Below are 24,163 nucleotides of genomic sequence, written 5' to 3' on the forward strand. Positions count from 1 at the left end.
GACAACAGGATGCAGGTCCACAGAGCCATTTGGACTAGTCTTTCCCTGAAATACCACATTTGGAACTGGAGCTGGAGTTTGAGGTAGCTCTGCAGAGGCTTTACATCACATGTGAAGGTAGTACATGGCCCCAGGTCTAGAAATACCCAAATCCCAAGCTGTTCTGACCGCTCTGCAGAAAGCACACCATACAGAACTGTTTGCCAGGTGTAGGAAGCAATGAGAAAGAAATGTCTACAGCCAAGATATCATCACAGTTTGGAAAAACATGCCCTTCACCCCCTGAAGGTGAGAGTTTCTCCTGAAGAAGTCTCACCCTGCACACAGCACAGCAGCTTTTTGTTTATCTTTACTCTAAAAAAGAAAAAGTGGTGGTCCACAGAAGATCAGCCCCTACACTGCTTAAAAAGGAGGAGAGAAAAAAGAAGGGAAAAATAACACTGTCCTAGATAACACTGAATTGCTACTCCGACCGCACCGGAATGAAGTAGAGTGCGACTCAACCATAACTCACATTTCAGAAGTTACTTTGTTCAGCCATGATCTTTCGCACTTAATGGTACTAAAAGGCATGTCCTCTAGTGCACTTCTGCCGGAGCACTTTTTCAATTGGATCTGGACATAATCAGCTCAATATCTAAAAGAATACAACATACAGACCTCTGCTTTCCTTATGGTCTTTTATTTTTTATGTACCCTGAAAGCATGGATCCAGAAGAGACTGGCCTGAATTCAAGTCATCTCAAGTACTTAGTCATTCCCTATTTCAAACAGTTTTGATTTAGTAGTTTTACTTGAATCACCCAGAGCAACGCAAAGCTGAGGAAACCAGACTCACCAATCTTGGTACATGCATTTTACGTACTCAGGATTCGTTCCTGGAGGCTCCAGATTGACACAGGTTTTCCAAAATCTTGCTCTTTACCATCCAAGAGTTCAATCCAGGTCTACTACCAAACTGATACCACACAAGCTGAACACACATGGAGTCTGAGCTAGGGGTTGCTGTCCGGCTTTGTTCATTGTTTTTACTTCTACTATAGCTGCAAGTCCAAGAAGCAGACATCCATCTGATGAAGGGCTCCTATACTCCCAGTGCTCTAACGCAATACTCATCTCTCCAGTGCAAGAGTCAGTGACTCATCTAAATCAGCACCTACTGTCCAGATGCCAGGGTTTCACTCCCCAACCAGAAGTTCATGCAGATCTGCAGATCTCCAGCAGCTCATTCAGCCTGGGATCTCTTCTGTACCACCCTATATTTGATATTCAAATTCCCATATTAAAATTCCACACATTCACTTACAGAGTGCTTCACCAGGCAAACTGAAATAGGAGTTGCAGCTACCCTGTTTAACAGGAAGCGGCCTGAAAGGATAAGTCAGTTTCAGGGAGACATTTCTTCAAGGGTCTATAGCTGTCAACACCACCGAGCTCACCCAGCACAATGCAGCTCATCACACTCCATGGTGATTGACAGCCAGATATGAACGTCACTCCTGCTCCAGGAGACTGTCTTCAGATTTGGCACTACTCACTGGCACATTTCTGGCGATACATTACCATCAGAAAGTAGTTTTTTCATTTTGATGTTTCTGTCTGAAGGTTAATTGCATTCCCTTGTACAGAATATTCAAAGTTTAAAAGTGGTTTTTTGCATTGCAAGAGAGATGGAAGTGCAGCGCCAGAGGTGTTGAGAAGATCCTTGCAAAAGGTGTAGAGTGGCCTGACTTGGGCACCACTGCAAACCACAAATCCCAAACAGTCCCTCAAGAAAGGGGGGTGCAGCTGGGGAGGAGGACCAAGACAAAGACAAAAATGACAAGGTAATAGACAGGCAACCTTTGGAGTAAATACATCTGGTTACAGGAGAACTCTACAGATCAAAGCTTCTGTTGAAGAGATGCCCTCTGTCCTTTGTAGGATTTCCCTATGTAAAGGGAACAAGTGCATATTCTCACATTCAGCCACTCACTTTTTCCAGTAGTCCACGTGCCTGGTGAACCCACTCGTTCAGCTAATCACAGGTGGTACCGTTCATCAGGTGGGTTCATTATGCAGCAGCATCAAGAGGCTGCCCAGGATTACACTGGCCACACAAACCAAAATGATCAGGAACACCGAGGAGCCCAGGGGGCTGCAGCAGTCCACGGGCGTCCCGGTGCTGACTCCCGGCGCATTTTGCTTACCATCTGGACTCTTGGGAACGTTGAGACACCTTCATTTCTCTTATCGAAGACCGTGCCTCAAGCTGGAAAAAACAACATAACATGAAATGCAACGACTATTTTTCCAATAAATTACATCTCTGTTGCACTTGACTCCTGCTGTGGTTCCCTTCTCCCGAGAAGGCAAGGTCTGGCCAGCTGCACAAAGTCCAGGCAGCCCTGGGAAAACAATGGGATCTTTTTCTTGCCAGAATGAGCCTTCCCGTTCACCCTTCTAACCATGGCACAGAGGACACCCCCAGTGTGTCTGCAGGGGAGAGGAGTCTGTTGGCATAGCAACAGTACACCCTAACTCTCTGCTAATGAACAGGGATAAAATGTTTTGTTCTCATTAGGAAAAATACAGACACATTCCTGATTGGTGAGTAATGTCTCTGCCTCTGGGAGATTAGCTCAGAGCTGTGCAGCCTGAAACAGCTTCCATTCAGCCCACTGCAGTGCTTCCCTTGAACAGCCACTCTCCAAGGACCACACATCTCTCAAGGGCAAGCCTTCAGAGCCTTCTGTAGCACTTTTCCTTCAGGCCTGAGACAGCTCAAGGCAAGAATAATGAGAAGAGGCTTGACAGGAGCAAACCAGAACAGGGACAATGGGAACACACTCCCTGTCCCTGCAAGATCACGGCAGAAAAGCCAGCTCTTGCTGGTGCATTTGCTGCACCTGGGTCCCAAGCTACCGCCACAGCAGGGGAGAGTTTCTCTTTATGCATCCACCACAGGTCTGCCTCGCACAGAGCTCAGTTCAGAGCAGGGCTCTGGCTCCCACTCCAGCCATGTTTCCCATTGCTGGGCAGGTAAATGGAAGAGGAAAGAGCTGCAGTACACTCAAAAGCAGAGCTCAGTGACCACTAAGTGCGGACAACCAAACATTAGCAGCTGCCTACCACTCTTTATTAGGATTTTGGCATCTAAAAATCAGCAAGATCCACCAGGAGAAATCTCTATATACTTTGGTGTTTGCAGAATATTTGCATAGACACTGTTGTTTCATCACTCATGTCTGTATCTAGGTGCTGATCCAGGCTACACCCTTGGTCTTGCAAGAAGTAAAAGTCTCTGCCCTTAACAGACAATACTGTTTCCCAAACCCTCTCCCCCTCCAGATCCTCCTGCCACAGGGGCCAGCACAACAAGTGGGAGGATCACAGTATTTCAGCCTTCACAAAGAGGATCTGGGGCAGGAGCAAAGCCAAATATCCCATGCACAAACAAAAATCCAATCTCCAACCACATATTTCCCATGGTTTTTGGCATAACCTGGTCTGCACAGCACAAGCGCAGCCCAGCAAAATTAAACCACAGAACTGCACTCCGAGCCCATGGTATATCTCTCCTTTATATTAGTACCGGGTCCCATTCACATACATCAGTTCTCCTTGCCTTGAATTCAGAAGCTGTTGAGAACAGGGTGTGGACACCTTAGTCCTCAGAGAGGACTTCAGAGAGTATTTCTAGGGGATAAACAGGTACTCTAACTCCCTTCTCACTCTGCTTGGAAGTTGGTGCTGTCCAGGATTAGTACCCCATGCAGAGATACACACAGCTCTAAAACAAACTGGGATGTGGCAGAGCCCTCTTGCTCTCCCGGCCCCCTGCACTGGTGATGGAGATGTGGTGGGATCTGGGCTATGAGGCAGCCACAGGCTGTGCTCCGAGCACTTGCTAACCCCCTTCCCTGGCCCCTCTGACTTTCACCTGCTCTCGCCCCTCTTCCCGCTCCTCAAACAGCTCAACTCAGCAGCTCAAAATGGTGCAGGAGAAGAAGGTGGAGTCAGCATCTGGAAAGAAGGGCCCTGCTCTCTTACACCTTTGAGAAACTTGCATGTCGTGTAGCGTCTGACGCTCCTTCAAACACTGCTGCTTTCGCTTAGCCACAAAACCCGTATGTTAACCTGTGCTGCGATCTGCTCGTGGAACTACTGGGACTTGATTTCTACTTTATATCCTTCTGGCTGAGAAATAATGTATTTCAGTCCCCTAGGCAGGAACTCTATTGCCTGCAAAGCCATCTCACTCTGCCTAAAGAAAGGAAATAAACCCAGCGGCCAGCCAAGCAGCGACAGACCCCTGCCTTGGCCAGCAGCCTCTGTCCAGCCTGTGGTGAAGCTCAGATCCCTCCCAGCCCAACACAAGGCCAGAGGGGCCAGGGTGCTGTTTTCTAGCCTCTGGGCATTTTACTTCTTTCCAGGCGAGATCCCTCCCCCAGCCCTGGTCAGAAAGGAAAAGCCGTGGGAATGGAGCTCAACACCCCGAGGTAGGCTCACCCCCAGCCGACGAAGAGCGCTTAACTCCCTCCACGCCGGTGGGCAGCCCTCTGCAGAGACTGCCGCCACATGGACGGCTTGCTGGCAGGCCCTCCAGCAAAGGGTTACAGCTGCAGGACTGGCCCCATCCTGCTCCCCAGGCTGCTGCTTCCCCACATTGAGAGGCTCAGCCCCCATAAGGGCTGGCCTGCACCAGAGCCTGCAGTGCTGTGCCACGAGCAGGGAAGACAGCTGAGGGCAGACCTGCCACTCACCCACCACAGTCCCTTATGCTTTTCAAGGACACCTGCAGGTCCTGCTGCCCTACCTTTCAGTGTTTCCATCCTCCACCAGCACACAGAGAGCAAGCCAAGAGAGGAGAGCACTCTTTCCGTCTTTCCACACTCCCAGCATGTCCCAGAGGCTGCCTACTTAACAGAAAGATATCTTCATCATTGCATCAAAGCATGCTTTCTTCCTTTTACTCCACATGCTGCTGTACGAAAGCCATGCTGCCATACAAAGCAGCCCCTCACTCGGTGCAAAGCATGCGGTCAGCAATCAGCCGGCATGTCAGGAGTTAAGTTAGCATTTCCATTCTCCTGACCTGTACCAACACTGGCTGAATATCGAGCTATTCTTTGCAGCCTGATAAAGCATGAGAAAGCTGAAGGCCTCACACACTCCACTTTTCACAGCTTGGCCCGCTGCCCACAAGCTGTCACTCCCTGGCACGCAGGGCAAAGAGAGAGAAGAAGGCCAAACTGCAGCCAGCTGCAATGAATCACTCGCTCCCCCCAGTCCCCTCCTCCCCAGGGAGCCTGGATCCCTCCTTCCGGCAAGGGGATAATATCTGCCTGGCTATGCTGGCTTCTTTCACAGAAAAAGCCATCCTTTTCGAGGCGGGGGGTGGGCTCCTATTGCAAAGGCTCCTGTCACAGAAAAGTGCAAAGCGGCTCCCAGCAAGACCAAAGAACAAGGATTTCTGCTCAGCGGCCAGATGGGAATGCACTCCTGCAAGTGTTCACCACAAACACCACTTAAAAATCTGATGTTGGCTATTTGTCTAAATTTCTGGAAATTCTGGAGAAAGGCTCAGGCACAGAATGTGATTTGAAGGATACCGCTTATCCTTCATGCCCCACTCATGCAATATTCATTTCAGGGACCGATTCCCATTGCAGTCCCTTCCTAGCCCCCCTTCTCCCCCTCACTACAACATCTAAGCACAGTTACCATGTCTATCCGAGCCCTTCCAACCACCACCACCACCACCTCACGTTTGTTTTGATGGGTTCCACCATACCAGCTGCTTCCCCACGTGGGAGTTCATTCTTCATTTTTAACATGAAGCAGCACAGAGAAACACATGCAAATCTCAGGGTCAGAGGAGTCCAAGACAAAAAAAAGCAGCGGAGGTGGCACAGGAGCACCAAGATCATCGCATACCTTCCTTGTGCTATAGGCTTGAGTTTGTAGAGCAAAGCCTTTACAAGGTAAAGGTGTTGGCTGTTTGCTAAGGAAGGGGATATTTATCGATGAAACACACAAACTCATCCCCTCACAATCAGCCTAAGCATGAACTAACCAGTGGCACATGGGTCCTCATGGCACATGGGATATTTTCATCCACTTATTTCTGACTCCTGCACTGAAAGGTGTTCATTGTACAGTAGACAGTCCTCGCCTGAATGCTCTCATCTCTCTCCTGGTACAGAACAAGAAGCTGCAGTTTTACCAGGAGAAGGGTTTAACACCAAGCCCAGTCAAGACAGTATCTCACTGCCTCCAAGGAGAGATGAGAGGTTGCCTTCCCAACAGCACATACTGCCACCTCCAGCATCCCACTAGCAAACCTGTAACCTTCCCTAACCCAGTGCCTCATATCCCTAACAGCATTACAATACTCCCCACTCCCCTTTCCTCCGTAAGGCAGCCATTTAGGTTCCAAGCCCAGCGTACCTGTCTGCTGGTAACATGCTTCAAATTCAGCCAGTGCCAGCGCAGGATTACAGACATTTATTTCTCTTATATCTTCCTGCACTTGTGGGGTGATGGAGGAAGGGTTGCACCGTTCCCACCTGGCAGCCAATGCGTACTCAAACAGTGAGAAATTAATCAACTTTGGGTCACTGAAGTGATCTACAGAGGGTTTCTTTTATTATTGCTGCTGTTTGGGTTTTCAGGGGGTTTGTTTTTACAAAATCTGGAACAACACAAGCTAAAATATAAGTCATGAGAAGAAAATTTTTTTTTTTTTAAAGAGAAGTGGGAAGAACCTGTACCATTCCTAAAGTTACTTTCATCACAAACTAAACCAAGTATTAAAAACGCTTTTTCAGGGACACAGCCTGTCAAGAATCACAAGTAACCATGTTCAACACCATTTTATCAGATACTCTGTCATATTACACACTGCGTAGAGATTTATGCCTTATGATACATTTATAGCAATTTGTAAGGTTTCTGTTGCAATTCTATGTACCTACATCAATAAAGTGTCTCATCCATAACACCTGCAGCCACACAGCTAGTATATTGAAAATATTATTACACTGAACGTCCACAAGTTAGCAAACTCTGAAACTCAGGTTACCCCTTGTGCAAATCAAATACAAAACACTCCCTAACCATGAAGACAGACAGACACACACAGTTTTGCTGCAGGAATGCTAACTCATTCAGCATCACCCTGTTCTGCCAGAAGGATCTCTAAATGCAAAAACTTAATAGAAACAGTTAATATCCCAAGCATGGCTCTGAGCCACCTGAGCTCTCTATGTAATATAATAGGGTTCATAATGCTCAGAATAGCACTCTGGAGTCCTAGTACAGACTAAGACCTCACTGTATTAAGTGTTGTGTAGATAGTTGTAGCGGTGCCGTTTGCTCTTCTGTAAAATTACTGAGCACCATATACAGGAACCAACGGTAACCTATATTTTACAGAAGTTAGGACACAGGAGAGCAATGTATACTTTTCAAATGTCTTTTTCTGGCAGCTAAATCAAGTTAGTATTTTCACAGACACACAGGGGGAGGGAAGAAAGTGAACACTGAGGTTACTCTCTCTCAGGAGCAGACAGGCAAAAACCCAGTTCAGCCAAAGCTCACTGAGGCTCTTTATGTTCTTGTTCAGTGACAGAGGTCATTTGTCAAAGGCTAAACCAGATCTGGTACTGGGCTGCCTGCTAAGCACGCTGGCAAAAGGATCTGAGCTATACCCTTCCCTGCAGTTGTTTGTGTTTCTTCGGGAACACCAAAGGCCTGGAGTCCATCCCAATGCTGCTTGTACCACCTTTGCTAAAAACATGCCTTTTAGCTCCAAAGTAAAATTTGCCTTAAGTTCCTCACGCCCCAAAGGAAGAATGCCTGTACATAGGATCTATGAAGAAGGTAATTGGTTGTGCTTGCCAAGACACTTCATTTACGCAAATTCTCATTCTTTTGGCTCAGATTTCAGGTTATTTTCTTACCATAAATACAGGTTAGGTCCATGTTTGAGCTGATCAGTCTGTGATCCTCTTTAGGTTCACATTGCACTGCGGGTGTTGCAGCATGCTGATGCTTCCCAAGCATCCAGAAGTCACAGATCTTCAATTCATTGATTTTTAAGAGGCACAAGGTCATGCTGTCTGGCCTTCAGCTGATCACAGTTCACGGGCTTTCTGCACATTTCTGGCTTAGGAACTGTACGTGTTTGAAATAAATAGACACTAGATGTCTTTTGGCAAGGCGCCTGAAGCAAAGGTCTCAGGAGAGAAATCCACCATTTCCCAGGCTGATACAAATGGACAGGCATCCCCTCACTTCAGCTTTCATTCCCTATTTGTGAAAAGGCCAAGGGAGCTGTCTACTACAAGGCGGAATGGAAGAGCTGTAGGGTCCAACACAGTTGCAGGCAGTGTACTTGAAGAAGCATCTTGCAAGACAAAACAGAAGTAGGCAGCCAAGTACTTAAAAAGGGGAGCCCTCTGCAGAAACAAGGCAAATACCACTGCAGAATAATCTCTTAATATAGGTTGCTCCTTCAGATTTGCACTAACCTAAACGCCCTGATGCAGTGCGAGAAAATGCTATGTGATGGGGAGCAGGAAGGAGCTATGTATGGGCATGAGCAGGAGGAGGATACATATGAAGGAGGACATTCTCCTTTCAGCACTGTTTTGCCTTTTCTCTGCTGCGTTGTTTCCCAGCTGAGAGGAATCCCATCAGCCCATGGCACAGTGTCTGATCAGAGCCCAACCTGCCTGCTGCCCGTGGCATGGGGCTCCCCAGGGACTGCTCAAAGAGTAAGGGACAGAAACAAAAGGAGGGCACTAAAAATGTGCCTGCCAAGGCCTGGGTGCCAGCATGTTCTCCTGAGCTCAACAGGAGAAGTGAGGAGACAGGAAAAGAAACTTCACAAAGCTGTTTCTTAAACCAGTTTTACAGGGATACAGTGAAACAGGGTAGGGTCATGGGTGAGGGGAGACTGAGCAAGTTAATAACTAACCAGCAAGGCTGCCATGAGAAACCACGATCTACAACAGTTTTTCATAGGGAAACGCTGAATCCAAAACCGTCACATGCAGACCAGCTGGGAACTGCCACTGCCTCCACTCTTTCTGTAGTTGTGATTGCACTGCAATGGTACAGTACTATCCTTCCCTACTGAAGTCTCTGTTCCTCTAAGAGGAGCTCACACTCAAAACTACCTTCTCTTTTTTTTTTTTTTTTTTTGTGCCGAGAGTGATGAGGATCTGAAAGTCTGGGTTTTGGCAACTACTTACTGCTGTGAAAATGTTACTGGCGATTTTTGCCAGAATAGGTGAGAAGAGCCTTCCAAATTCTTGAAAAGGTAGTGTGTCCAAAGGCAACCCGGTGCAGAGCTGCAGGGACAGCAAAAACTGGAAGCTCCACTGCTGTGGTAGATGTTCCTGAAGCTGTTGGTGTGGGAAAGAGGATGAAGCAGGCTGCTGCTTTACCTATAGTCACTCAGGAGACAAACCATCAAGACCTACAAAAATTCAGGTGGTGTTATGAAGAGCAGTTTCTAGGAGGAAGATTTTTCTTGAGGATATTCTTGTCTATTGGTTGAATAACTTCTTTTTTCCAGACTACAGCTGAAAAAAAAAAAAAAGGCCTTCCTGCTATTGCTTTGCCATTCAAGACATTGTCATTGTCACCTTTCAGATGTGTAAGCATAAGAGACAGCAGCAGCTGAGCTGTGGTAATTAGGAGGGAGAGATGTGCAGGCCTTGTCTCACATCTTTCTGTTAAGATGAGGTTTACACTTTGGCAGGTTTAACAGTCCCCAGTGAAAATAAGCCATCTGCATCTACTCCAGCAGACCATCCTCATTTCTGAACCCTTCAAACAGTTCTGTAAAAATCTGCATTGCCTCCCTGCTTTCTATCGGGCCCAAATGCAGTCACAAACCCATTAATTCTCTTGCAGCAATACAGGAACGCTGGCTCTAGACCTGTTCGCAAGATATCTGCTTCAAAAAGAAGTTTCCCATTTTATTCAAGTGTCTACGGAGTTCAAAGTTTCACTGCTCTCTGTACTTGCAGCAGGGAAGCTAACAAGGACAGGACCAGACTCATTCAATTCTATTCACAAGCACCCTTCCTGAGGAAAGCCAATAACTTTCCGAGAGTCTCTGCAGACTTTGCTCCACTGCTTTGCACGCTGAAGAATGGCTAGTTGGTAATCCTCTTTTCACTTAGTGAGCACAGACCCAAAGGTTTTCATCCCTGTGAGCGCAGAAATTTCCATTTCCATTTGAGAGAGACATTTTCTTGGCAGTTCTCAAAAGATGCATTTGTAAAATAGGAAACAACCTCAAGGAATGCTAAAGCAAAGGAAGAAAGCTGTACGTGGACAGTCTTTCTACCTCAGCCAGGAAAGGAAATTCCTTCTCAGCACTGATACCCCATAAACACAGCCTACCCTGCAACTACCAAATACTTGATCAACATAAAAAGTGACCAGCTGCCCACCCTACCCTGTATAAATACCCAACATTTTCCTAGGTTTTGGTTTCAGATCAGCTGGGGCAGCAGCCACCAAAAACCTCAAAAGAAAGAAGTCCAGCAACACATATTTGTGTGTGCATGCCAGACAAGAGAGGAAAATAAGGGGTGCATGTCAGATGGCTGGGACAAATTATGGAGAAGTAAAGGTATTCTAGTGACCTCACTACAGGGAAGACACACTCTTAAAGCCATAGTCCATAGACTTTTGCTGTCTGCAAAGGTAACTAAAAAGGCAAATCCATTCCTGTATCTCTATTGGAAAATGTTTAGAAGTCTGCAAATCCAAAGAGGTTGAAACTTGCTTCTTTCAAGTGCAAAACATTCAGATGGACCAAAGCCAAGTCCCAGAGAAAAAGCCGTAGTCAGTAGCTCAGGAATGCCAGCTCTTAACACAAACCAAAAGCATACAAACCCTCTGGTCGGGCAATTCACATTACCGTCTCCCACCAAAAACTCACTTAAAATTGCACTCTTAAAATTGCAGCTATCATCCACCTCCTTGATTTTATGCCAGGGAAACCTAACTGAAGTCTCACTTTGACACTCTCTAAAGTAATCAGCCGAGTGAGCCATTTTTCCTACCTGGCTTTGGGGAATTCCTGCTTAGTCTCTCTGTGAAGTGAAACAAGAAGGCTTCACGCTGCATCAGGCAGGATCCCTTCCATCAGTCCTTAGCAAAGGCATTCCTGAGGCACACTGTGCCCTAATAAATCAACAAAACCGCTCCAGGTTTCCCCGGCAGCTGGAAGCTGGAATTCTGCAGTGAAGGCAAACACCTCTCCAGCCGAAGCAAGCACGGTGGCAGAGCCCCTGCCGAGCACCCACAGCTACTGTCAAAAGAGGGATGGAGAGAGAAGGCGGGGGTCATAAGGCATCTGGCCAACAAAAGGCAATCCACCTTAAAGACAGAAGATGGCCATGAGTCCAGCCCTGACCTAGGCATTCCTCTGCGCAGGCACGTGCTTGCCAAAATGTTTTATCAGTGCAAAACCACAAAACTTCATTTTTAGAGCAATGACCATCTTGCCCCTGACATGGATGGTAGTTTTGCCTTTAAAAGCATTTTATTTTTAATATTTAGGAGACTCATGTAAAAGATCCTGCAAAAGTAGAGAACAAAAATAGCCAGTCTTAAACAGCTTATAGCTTAAATCTAAAATAAATTAAGACAAAGGAAACATTACTGATCAGTACGAGGAGCAGTCAGCTCAGCAGAACAAGACGACTGCTGTTTCCAGGGGTAAAGAGAGGTGTTTGGGTTTTTAAAATTCTTTTAAAACTACCTAACAGAAAAGACCTGATGAAGGATTTTTTAAAAGAATTATTAGGTGGGTCGGCATACATTTATGGGCCAACCACCTCTCACACAGAAACCAAACCAGTTTTTTTCAAAAGCAACACAAGGAAACAACAGAGGCTAATGTTACCAGACAAACAGGAGCAAGAGTCCAACTTCCAGCACTCAGATTTGCTAGACTGCATACAAAAAACTAGACGGGCTGCTTCAATACCTCATTTTCAGTTGCACTTGTGAGTAACGGAAAGGAATAGCCAAGGCAGAGCTGAAACAGTGACAGTAAAAGAAAAGCAAGAGTTGACTGCCTCAAATGCTCTCACAACAGGCACAAACCCACCAATACCTTAAAAATAAATCTAATTTACTAAAACAAAGGCATCTTCCTCAGACGCATTTCAACATCTCCCACTCCCGGTGGGTATGCTTTCCCACCAGCAGTTTCCAGGGAGAGCCTTCAGCACATGGATGGGACGTAGCGCAGGATAAGCGTGAACAAACCCCACTTACACCTGATCTGTACCACAAACCTGTCTTCAGCTTCCACAGCATCATTTGGACCCCTTGCTTTGAGACTACTGTAAGTCATATTTTCCTTTCCATTTCCTTGAAGAACCACCAGGTCCCAGTCTGTAAGCAAATACTGCCTTTAAGAGAAATCCTGGTCTACCTACACACAGTCAACTGAGACATACACATGCCAGGCAGCTAACAGTGCACAGCAATGGTGGAAAGCCAGCAGACCCATTAGTAGGTGAGTGCCAGGAGCTCTCTGACCACAAATCATCCCCTCCAGCCTCCAATAAACAAACTCTCAGATTGGTGCACGAGATTCAGCCTACAGAGGTGTGTGCTGTTTGGGAAGACCCTGACTGGCAGCAGGCCACTTAGAAACCCTGGGTCTCAAGAAAGGAATCACAGATGAATGTGTTGGGTGAAGGACTCGTACATATGTATATGTAGGCTCAGACACAAAGGAGGGCGGAGAGGAGGGTGGGAGAGACAGTGGAGACTTGCCTCCCAGCTTTATGCTTATTTTGACCTTTCAGTTACAGATTCTCCGAAAAGGCACTGTTCAGCCCCAAGCCTGATTAGACATCTTGGGAAAAACAGAGCACAAAGCATCGCACATGAATGAGCACAGAGCCATAGTATGATCTTGATATTCCCACCCATCCATATGGCCAAAAAAAAGCAAAGTTCTTCAGTGCAAACATTGGCAGCAGCAATATGAAACTAATGGGTTAATTAGCAGACTTCACAATCCAGCACAGGACAGAGATTGCTCATGTTGGCTATTATATAGTCAATCAGAAGCCAAACAGAACAAACACCATGTTAGTTAACCCATTCAGAACAAAGTTAATAATTGGCTAATTACAGGTTTCTGGCATGAGTAGACCAAGGTCTGTTTTCCGAACCTCTTTTGTCAGAGAGGTCTTAAACTGTATTTGGTGTGGCAAGCTCTTCACTCACAACTCTTCTCTTCATTAACATTCCATCTCAATTCAGATGTTCAGCTTAAATTCAGGGAAGCCCACTGACTTTTGTTACACAACATTGGACTACATGAACTCAATGATTTGACTGGCCTTACAAAACTAGAAATTCATTTTCAGCCTGTAAATGACCACAAGTTACACTGAAATTATCATAGCCTAACATTCATCAGATTTACTTCTTGTACAGGATTTCTATGCTGAATACAAAAGAAGATTAATGAAAGTGAAATAAATTCCAATTGCATTTAAGTAAACGCTGTTCCTTGGGGTACATGGGTTTATACACCAACTGCTTAATAAAACTCTACTTTCCTAGAAATTTTAATCAGTAAAATAAGTGCCACAAGACAGGTCAGATAGACAGAAAGATCAGCATAGTGGTGACAGAAATATTGTGAGAAATATAAAGAAAAATTCGCTCTTCAGGAGACATCTGAAGTACAAACCTCAAGGTAACACTCCTGCCTTGAATGACATTCTTCATATCCAGGATATGCCACTTACATTGCATAAAACCTTTAGACATGAACAAAGTTTGGGAGGAAAAAAAGCAGAGACAAGGAACACAGCTGCATTAGTCTTGGGGTTATTTCTAAAGCACAGAATAACAGAAATTGATTGCAGCAGGACTAGTCAGAGTCACGTAATTCAAGGTAAGGCCGCTCCAACTTCCTGCCTAACACACAGGCGCTGTTCCATTTTATCCACTCACACCTCCACAAAACCCATTAAGTGGTTCTGTGAAATGTAGTGGTTTATGGCATCTAGACTAGAGGCCTTTGGAGGTCAAAACATAAGTTTCACTACTCTCCTAGCTGTTTGCTCCAATGGCTCTATCTTTCTTTCTGGCATCAAGGACAGTCTAATTTCTTATTTGTTTGCCTTCTGCCTTGAGTCATTAATTCCTTCTCTGCTGATTAAAGAGTAGCTCCTCAGAGTCAGTTATGCACGTGATTTAACCAAGCCACCTCTCAATAGCTTTTTTGGCAATCAACAGATCAGTCCCGTCAGTGTCTCATTACAAGACACCTTCTGTGGTGCTTGAAAAACTTTTTTTTTTTTAATATCAATTTGATTGTCACCCATCAACACCTCCTCCCCCTTCTTCAGGGTCACTGCTTTGGTGAAGCACACAATTGGTGAACAATCAGCATCTCTGGCACATAGAAGTCTATACTTGCCTGTATCAAATGGATGTTATTTCACTAGACCCGTTTTACAGCATAACGGAGGAGCTACAGAAATCCTAGACTGCAAAGATTGTATCAGTTAGCTAACAGTTAATTATCTGACTCTGAGTATAAGGAGCTCATGCCTTTCTTAGTCACCATTTAATCATTTCCCCAAAAGCTCCAAGGAAAACTTCACTACCTGATCCCCATTCTGCCAAATATTAACGTACTATTCAGGGTCTTCAAGCAAGAAAATCCCAACAGACCTGTCATTTCCAGTCATGGTTTTGAATTTGCCCTCAGCATTACCTGCTTCTCTGTGGAATCAAGATTAGCAGTGGCTCTAGATTTATTTCCAAAATAGCGATGAACTACTGAACAGCACTTAGTACTGGTGCTCGCTGAAGACACCTACTAGGAGTACCACTTTCTGATATGCCCCCAGTAACCCATGATTTCAGATGCATCAGCCTTTTTTTTTCTAGTTAAATAATTATGAGGTATGTTGTTGGTGTTGGCACAGACCAATTATTCATACCATTGTACAGCTCCAAGTCAAACATCCTAAGAAACACATTACTTGAACATAGTCACCTGCTGCTGTCTCACCTGGTGCTTTCCAGCTGCTTTTTCTCAGTATTAACACAGCCAAATCCTTCAGAGGCACATATCCTCTGAAGTATACATAAAAACCAGTAACTACCCACCTCAAATCTCCTAAAAGACTCAATTTATTCAAGATCACTGCACAAAAAGCATTAATCCCTTGTAGACATTAACCAGGCACTCCATATCACGAGGACTAGTATCTCCTACCGCTTCTGCTCTAGCACGAGGCCCATTGAACTTCCACCTCCAACCAGCATTTCCATTTAGTGTCAGTTATCGTTTTCTATTTTACGTCAAATGCACATCTAAGTTTGCAAAGAGCACAAGGCAGAGATCTTATGCTCTGTGTGCAGGCAGAAACACAGCCCAAGGTCTGGGTGCAGGTCAGTGTAATAGCAGGAAGGGCTCTGCCCATTATACTGCTCAGAAGAAAATAATTCCAAGGCAGTAGTGTAGAATGAGACATGTGGCTTTTATCAATCCTTAACTTGGTATTTTCAAATCAAGAAACTTACTTGCCAGCCCAGCTACCTGGGAATACGAATGCCTGGCTATCAGGGACACTTGGATCCCCTTTCATCCCCTTGGATGAAATCCTCAACATTGTTCCAAGAAGGAGAAATACACAGCCTATGGAAAGCTGGTGGTGAGGAAGGCTACCCATGAGTTTTAACAGCAGAAAGTCTGCTCATATTTATGCATGACCGCTCAAGTGAACTGCATGACTGCTTTTGTTGATCTGCTCTCAACGATCTATTCTTTCAGTAGAAACACCAGGAGGAAGCCACGCTGGGACTAGGCAATGGAAAAAAAAAAAACCACCCTGTGGACATGCTGAATGGGACAGAAAATTCCCCTACAGATTCTCTACATTTATTTGTAGTGATGCTTTGCATTGACTTTTCTAGCAGCTTTTTGGGACACCTTCACACATCAAAGCCCAAGCCAAACCACAGTAGTCATTCTGACTAAGTCTACTTTAGAAATTGATTAGAACATTGATTTTTTTCATCATTCAAATAGATGACCTTCCCATCCCACAAAAACCAAAGGTAATTAACACATGTAAACAGAGCCTTCATTTTAAAGGAAGAAGGAAAGCTTTTTGCTCCCTTAGAACAAAAGTTCTGTAACATTCCTTTCCCACAAGATCAGTTCTCCTTACCCCACTTGAGCTTTTCACCTTTCTGTCCAAAACAGGCCAAAGTGACATGAATTCTCTGAGCATACACAGAAGAGCAGCCTGAATACAAACACAAGACACAGGTCTTCCTATAGGCCACTGAGAGGTAAAGAAATCAGCACCATTTTGTAGACTGTTTTATTTCAGCCTTACGAGTGAAGTGGCATCGCAGAGGAGAATTCCCAGTACAGAGATAATTTTCACAAGCACAAAATGTTTAAGGCTTTCTCTATACAGATGTTTTTTTGAGCTGCATTTTTCATTACACAGTGGAACAAGGATGTTCCATATGCTTACATTGGTTGAAACTCTTCCCTTCGTGAATCACTGTATGCATATGATTTCTACCTGCTTAAAATAAACACATTGCATTTTGGGCAAAGTTCCACCTTTAGGATCTTGCACCTTCTGGTGCTTCCTACATGGTGCACTTGGGGATGCAGATTACAATCCTAGAGCTGAACGGCCAGGTGTCATCTGTGTTTTGATGATCCGACAGGCTCTGGCAGCCTGCAAAGAACACAGCCTGTAACTGTCACTACAGCTCCTGTTAGGATTACACTGTGCTGGCAGCACTGGGAGGGAAGGTAAACAGACGCATAACCCAATGGCTTTTGAATATTCAGGGGGCAATACAGGCAAAGGAAAAGGATGAAACCTCAGAACTGTAAGTGCAGGTCATTCTCCTGCAACAGCTTTGCTCAGTGCAGCACCATTGTCAGACTTGCATGCTACTGCTAGCCACCAGTGCCAGACACAGACGCAAACCTTCGGTCAGCCACAGAACACCAAACTACAAAACTACTTAACCAGAAATGTTCAAGTTTATTGGGGCTGCCAGCATACAAGTTCCTCCCAGCAGGATGCCCATCACTGTCATCGTCTGGAAGGTAAAGACTATTTAGGTGTTATTCATCTGTAGCTAACGAGTTTGACATTCATAGATCCACTGCAAAAGCTGTTGCTCAGCAGGTCTGTGATGGTGGGATGCTGTAGATGTATTTGCATGGCTGGCTCCAAAATAATATTAGTCTGCAATATGGCCATCAGCTTGCCTACTCTTTCTACTCTACAACTTTTATTCAGTCTTCACATTCTCCACAGTGTTGTGAAGCCTAGCTATGCACTATGGAATGGTGATGGGTATAAAAATGGGCCATTAAGGAAAGCTTCATGATGCCACCGCCCCATACATACGGGCCTCGCTACCGCAATGAAACAGAGCGATTATTTGCAGGACTGTTGATGGCAAGCAGGCCTTCTGTATTTTGTGGACAGAAAATGTGTTTACAAGGTTCAAGTATCCAGAACACAGTACTGTAATGACACCACACAGGAATAGTTTTAACATACAATAAGCAAGAAAGCGTGATTGTCAGAACCACCCCAGAAGCCCTTAAATTTGTGGCACTCTGCTGAGCTTGTTACTGAGGCTACTGATACAGGCTTTCAGTTCAGTGTCAAGAAGGAAGGGGCCATGGTGACTTGGGCCCTGTGAGGACAGAAACTTGACTGTCCCAAGCCCAGAAAAAAGCAAAACAGGCTAAACAGCTCTTTCATCTGTTCCTGTGCAGCTGCTCATATGGCCACACTGCCAACACACACAGCCCCTACTCCCCATCCTTGCTGCTGTGGAGAGTAACCTTGCAGGTAGCTGCCCTCTTGGTAGTGCAGAGAACAAGAACAGCACTTGTAGGGCAGCTACTCTACCTTGCTGCTCCTTTTTCTTTAGCTCTGCACCATCTCAGCAGTGCTGGGCACAGAGCACAACCAGACACGCCAGCACTGGGATTCCAACTGCCTTTTACTGCGGCCAAGGAACCCAGCATACTGAGTCACTCAGGGATGGCAGTGCCGCAGGGACAGCTCTGCCTTCTTGCCAATTCAAATTTTGCCTATGCTGCCAAGACGTCAAGCTGGTAGCAGGCACCCAAAGCCATTTTGTCATTGCACATGCACCTCTGTAGGCTGTCACACATCTGGAGATGCTTTCTGGTTACAAATCCCCAAAAGACAGGAAAAATCTAGATCTAGGAAACAAATAAACAGTAAGAGAGCCAATGCTACCCGTTACAGCAATAGCAGTCCCCCAGAAAGCAGAGTCATGCAAGGGAACCACACCTCTTCTTCGTAGACATGAGAGAGCAGCACTGACATGCCAAACAGCAAAAAGCCCTTGCCATCTTTGCCTTAAATCTCTCTCAACAATTGCAGGTGAACATGAAATGCAATCCAAAATATGTTTCAGCTAAGCTAAGGATCAGATTATAAATTCACAAATGCCTTAGTCTCCCTAGGTCCTTCAACATCTCTGCAGTCTCATTTCAGCAATTTCTCTCAAAATGCTAAACTAGCTAAAAAGAGTTGGCAAATAAAGGGAGTCCCCGTTTACTACTGCTGTATTTCCCACAGCGGCGCACACAGCTCCCATGCAATTAATTCAGCTGCACACCCGTTTTACCATTCTCTTGGGCTGAATCATTCAGTAATGGACTGCAATCTGTATGCAAGAAGTTCAGCAGTATGCAAATAGAGATGGAAACATTGATGGCAGTGGGATTCAGAAGTCCGGGAACTGCTTTTGCACTACAGCTCTCTGGCACATACACTTTTTGGCTACACTAAAGGCAGGAGACAGAACACGTAAGAAGAGCTTGTGACTCTAGTGTATGGAAGAAAGCAGACAGATGATCCCAGAAGAGTTACCAAAATGCTCTCACATATGATTATCTACTATTAGGTAATTCACAAACAGAATTGCTCACTCCAGCTTTTTAAGGTTAGTCTGGTGCAAAAAATCTGGGGATCAAAGCTAAAAGTGCTAAGCAGACGGTTGCTTCAGGGCCATTAGCTCCAAGCTGTCCAAAACCCTACGCCAACTTTGGCGATAACAATTTCTGACGAAGTCTGGTCTGGCAGGTAGGGAAGCATCTCTGAAGCCCTGGTTCCTGTGTTTTAAGTTCTTGTAGTCTGAAGAACTTCCAGCTGAGCGCAGAGCAGTTGCAGGGCACTGTCAGGAGCATATTCTCAAGCATTTGCTTGGCCAGCTGTTCACAGGGGTTGGTTAGTCTTTATGGAGATTAGAGCACCCAGAAACTCCTCACTGTATCACACAGGAGGATGGGGCATGGCCACTTGTAAGCAATAGAGGGATTTCAAGAGAACACAGTCTCCAGGAGTCAGAACCAGAGAGGGGAAACAGGCTGTGCTCCAGTTCTTAGTGTAACTCCACGCAAAGAATAGGGGGGCCACCTAACCAAAATGTGAAATGGAGCAGTATAGGAGAGCTAAAGGAGCAGAGACTGAAACAAAAATAATTTTGAAATAGGCATACATGGGCAGAAGCCTTAAGCTGAAAACACTACTTCTATGTAGTAATTTTCAGAATTATTATAATACGGTAAGATGTCAAATATACCCATGCTATTTATAGAATAACATACAATTTAGTCAGAAAACTAGTTTCATCAGCACAGACAAATGCTTGAATACAATCAACTTCCCCCACCTGCAAGGTCCTAAGCACAACCACTCTCCTGCCACGGCAGAACTGCAGGGGAGGGCAGGACTCCTTGTGATAACTTCAGCAGTGGGATGAATCCCATCACTGCAACTCAGTTGACAGGCAATACTACATTATTCTGAGATAAGCCGATCAGCAAGTTTTTTCACCAGAACCCAGAAGCTCCAAAGGCAGCATTGCCTTTACATTCGGAAATAAGGAAAAGTGCAAAAGAGAATGAAAATGGTGATGACTAGAAACTCTCTGCACCTGCAGACATAAGGCTAGCAACAGCAATCCATTTTGTTAATACTTTACGGCTGTGTAACCCCATGGCTCACCACAGATTCTAGGTGGGTACTTGGAGCAAGCAGTCACACAGTTCTTAAACTCCAGCCCCCAATACAGAAGCAGCCTAGCTAAACTAACACCAGTAACAAAGGTCTCCCTGCAGCCCCCGTGACAGCCGGACAAAAGACTTTCCACATGAGAGAACAGGAACAGATACAAGTAGCAAGATAAAATCACAGTGTTCAGATACTCCAAGCAGGGAAACGAATTATCATTTCCTAAAAGGGAGTAGCTATGAGGTTGCAGGAATTTTAAGAGCAGCAGCACTGGTGCAGAGCAGAGGCTGGGGAAACTCAACCCACCAGTTCCACACTGTTCCGCAGTTAAACTTCAAAGCCAAAAGCAATGCGAAATCTCACACGTTTGCCAGGCACAGGAGAAGTGTTCCTCACAGTACCTGCAAGCAAATAACTAAAGGTCACACACGATTGAAGTCTGGCATCTGGGAATTTCCTTAGGCTCTATATCATTTGAAGATTCACCTCACATTTTGATCAACATCTAAAAATCTTCCTATCACATCATGCTAACACAAAGTTCTTTTCTACTTCATTTTCCCCCCCCTTTCTTTGTTGGGAGTGGCAGGCAGGATTTGAAAGTGGAATTCTGGCATTAAATTCATAATATTAGATATAATTTAAAAATTGGTTCAATTAAAAAAAAAGTCAAATCCACCTAAACTGACACCATTTGTTTCTTCTTCTTTCTTCCCCCACAAGCATCAGGAGGCAGTTCTTACTTCTAAGTAATGAAAAGGAGACCTAAATTGCTTCCTGCAACCTCAAAATAGCTCAAATGTCTTAGTTACTACTTGGCTAAATAAATAAATAAATAAATAAAAAATTAGCAGTGAAAACAAGTCCTCCACATTTATTACTTAAGCAGTTGGGGAGAGAAAGCAGAGCCTTAAAGACATCACACCAAAGCACTGTGGTTCTTCCATTAGTCAAGGCTGCATGTCAGTACAGGTTGAAACATCCTGCTTCATGTTTTCACAGCTTAGCAAGCCTAAGCTCCAGCGACTACAACCCAGGCCAGTTTATTAAGCAGGGGCACATCTCAGCTATCGCTACAGCAAACCATAGCACAAAGGCTGATCCTGTATGGTTCTAGACAGCTACACAGTTAACAAAAATCCCTCCAAGAGGTTTTCAGAGAGCCCCTAGACTGAGCATGCTGAGAGATAAGGTATTTCGGTTCTCACTGCAGCACTGGAGTGAAGACTGTGCAATCCATGAGATTACTGTTTCCCAACTGAATCAAGCACCTACTCTGCCTCCTGGAACAACGGTATCATGTCACGAGAGCACGCACATGCTCCTAACACCTCAAATGCTTGTCCCTGAAAAACACATGCAAGAATTTTCTAAGAACTGCCTTCCAGCACCAAGACCAAACCAGACAATGCTCAAGCAATGATAAATATGAATCTTCTCTAAATACATAATCAAAACCATCAGGTCATCAGAGATGCTTCTGATAACAGCACAAGGAAAATGATGCCAGCACAATGAAAGACCAGCTGGCACATTCCCATAAAGGCAAAAGCAGCCCTCCTGTGGTTTTGATGAACAGCAGAAGATGAATCCTTTCAGACACAGTAATCCTGCAATCAGATACTCACAAGATCCACAAATAAATGCAAATCAAATCCAGGGCTTTAACAGATTATGGGGAATGTAAAGGAGAGTCAGAAGAACACACCAGCTGTCCAGCACTTGGAGCACAAAGACATTTCACTGAAGATCCAGGTGAGTGAAAAGGGCACCAGTCCAACCCCTGCTTCCTGAAACTACCTTATATCTAGAGGGCTAATTCTTACAAGAAAGCAGGCAGGTTCATGCCTCCTCTGACTGCTACCACCCTGCACAGCCTGCCAGTTGGGAGAAATCAAAGTCCTATCATCTTTCTCCAGGATGTCCTTATGCAAGATTGGGAGGGTCCCACTCAGAACTTGGCTACAACGGCCAATTTGAAGTTTCAGGAGAAAAAAAACCCAACACCTACAAACAAACAAACATAAAAGAACCGACGGAGAGGCTGCCAGGGAGGAGGAGAAACCAAAGCCCTTGTAAGTTTGCTTCCAGAGACAGCAGGAAGGACTAAGAGGAAGATGACAGAAGAGAAATAACGTGAGTCTAACCAATTCACAAGCAGAGCTTTTACCACAAAAAAATACCAAGCATTTGTGGGAAGCGGCTGCTTCACTTTCTTCCAAACTTCCCCTCATTCGTTTTTCTCCCTCCTCAGGTGACAATAAAGCATAAAGCATTTCTTCTGCTGAAAAAGACACCATGCCTCCCTGAACCCAACACTGCTGGTTAAATGAACTACTCCAGAAAGCAAATAGCAATAGCAGAAGACAGCAAGTGCAGTTGCTTTTGTTTTTCTGTTGGACAGTGCTGGATAGCACACACCCCACACACAGGCAACCTGGGTGGGTGCTTGCTTCTTCCTTCAGAGCACACCCAACATACAACTGGCATCGCTTATTTGGCAGGCAAGTCTCTCTCCAGGCACATGGGGCCACCTTCAGTAGCAACAGATACTTTCCAGGCTCGTTCAGTCCTTGCAGTCTCTGCTGACGCTGCCAGGAAAGCCTAAGTGTGCCAGCAGCAGTAACATTCACAGCAACAACCCTGCTTTACACAAAGACTGGCATCACAGCAAAGGGAATGGCTCTGTGTGCTCCTTACAACCCTGTCAGCTATTCCCTCTGCCCTTATATGGGAACATCCCCTGGGCCTGCTGGAAATATGATGTTGGTGGATGTGAAAGGTAAGGCAATACCTGAGCTGTCAGCACACGAGGACGGAATTTTTCATGTTGAAAAGCAAGCAGAGTCTAGAAGCCCAAACTCTTTACAGCAGTTATGTGGGAGAAAGCAGAGATTAGAGTGTCAACCGCTGACAGTCTGCACCCACCTTTCTCAAGAGGGTTATGCTGGTAATTTTAATCTTATTAAATATTGTTAATCGTATTACTAACCTAACTCTTTTCACATGTTGCAAGAAATTTAAAGAGAAAATTCCATATATGAACATGCTATATTAAATGCTTTCTAGCCAAATCTCAATTCAGGGCAAGTCCCTGGATTGCACATTCCAGTTCTGCTACACACAGGTGTGGATGAGCATGGAAATATTCTGCTCAGGACCAGATTACTGAAGAGTCACCTTCCCTGTCAGATTCTTCTCTGTCCACAACCTGCTTGCTTTCTTCTCCTGGGATTCTGCTAGACATTCCTGACCTCTCAAAGTAACCCTATTAAAACCCATGCAATTCTAGGCCCAGTTTGTAACAATCAAAGGGAAACACCAATTTCCCCATTAGAATGCAAAACCATGTAGCAAAACAGCTCAGTGCATCACCTTCCTCCTGAATCAGGGCAAACGCCTCCATCACTGGCTTAGCTCCCAACATCACACACACACAGACACATCATTAACGTAACGCTCATCGACTTCTGCATTTTGTGTGTGAGCCGTAACACAGGACTCCTGTGACATCTGTTCAAAAAGTGAGACCAGAAACGAGCAGACCTCAGTCAGCGCTCCACCTTACACAGAATAAGGCCCTTGTTTAGTAAAACACTGACCCCGCCGTTTTACAACACTCAGGATTGTAGCCCCTTTCTTTGTAACTACTGCAGCAATCCGGATATTCTCTCAGGACTACTCCTGTTCCAGGTTGCTGCCCTGAGATAAAGCAGCAGTCACAGAAAGCTTAAATGTGAGAAAAGATAGATCTCAAATTGCACTGATGTAGCAGAAAACACACCTGCTTAAGGGGCCCAAACACTGTCAGCAAACTGCTGAAAAGGAATTCGTTCAAGGTGGAAAACGAGATCTCCAGAAGAACAGGACTTAACGACTCAGTTTCAATACAGGCAGGAAAACCAATGCTGAAGGGGAAAGAGATGAACACATGGCCTTCCAGAAGTCAGAGGTATTGTATTTACCAGAAAGCCACCTCTAACCTTTTTTTACTGTCGCTGGAAAGAGTGTTGAATAGATTGAAGAAGGCTTGTCTGCCAGCCTCCCCCAAGTTCATAGTTTAA

The 24,163-nt window shown here is 45.1% G+C and overlaps 1 protein-coding gene across 4 annotated transcripts in view; it reads right to left on the reverse strand.

Annotated features, from left to right (window-relative positions):
- Positions 1-24,163, reverse strand: part of PLXNB1 (plexin B1) — an 83,236-nt gene that overhangs the window by 58,138 nt on the left and 935 nt on the right. The window contains exons 1-2 of one of the 4 annotated variants that reach the window (XM_075095941.1): positions 11,073-11,181; positions 2,190-2,251 (exon numbers count right to left, since the gene is read on the reverse strand). The gene's annotated coding sequence lies outside the window, so the exon portion shown is untranslated. Of the gene's footprint in view, positions 1-1,975; positions 2,161-2,189; positions 2,252-4,798; positions 4,903-11,072; positions 11,182-24,163 lie in introns of those variants that run through there. The other 3 variants (XM_075095942.1, XM_075095940.1, XM_075095943.1) reach the window with 3 other exon arrangements.

The sequence above is a fragment of the Phalacrocorax aristotelis genome, chromosome 6 (genome assembly GCF_949628215.1).
Source record: "Phalacrocorax aristotelis chromosome 6, bGulAri2.1, whole genome shotgun sequence".
NCBI lineage: Eukaryota > Metazoa > Chordata > Aves > Suliformes > Phalacrocoracidae > Phalacrocorax > Phalacrocorax aristotelis.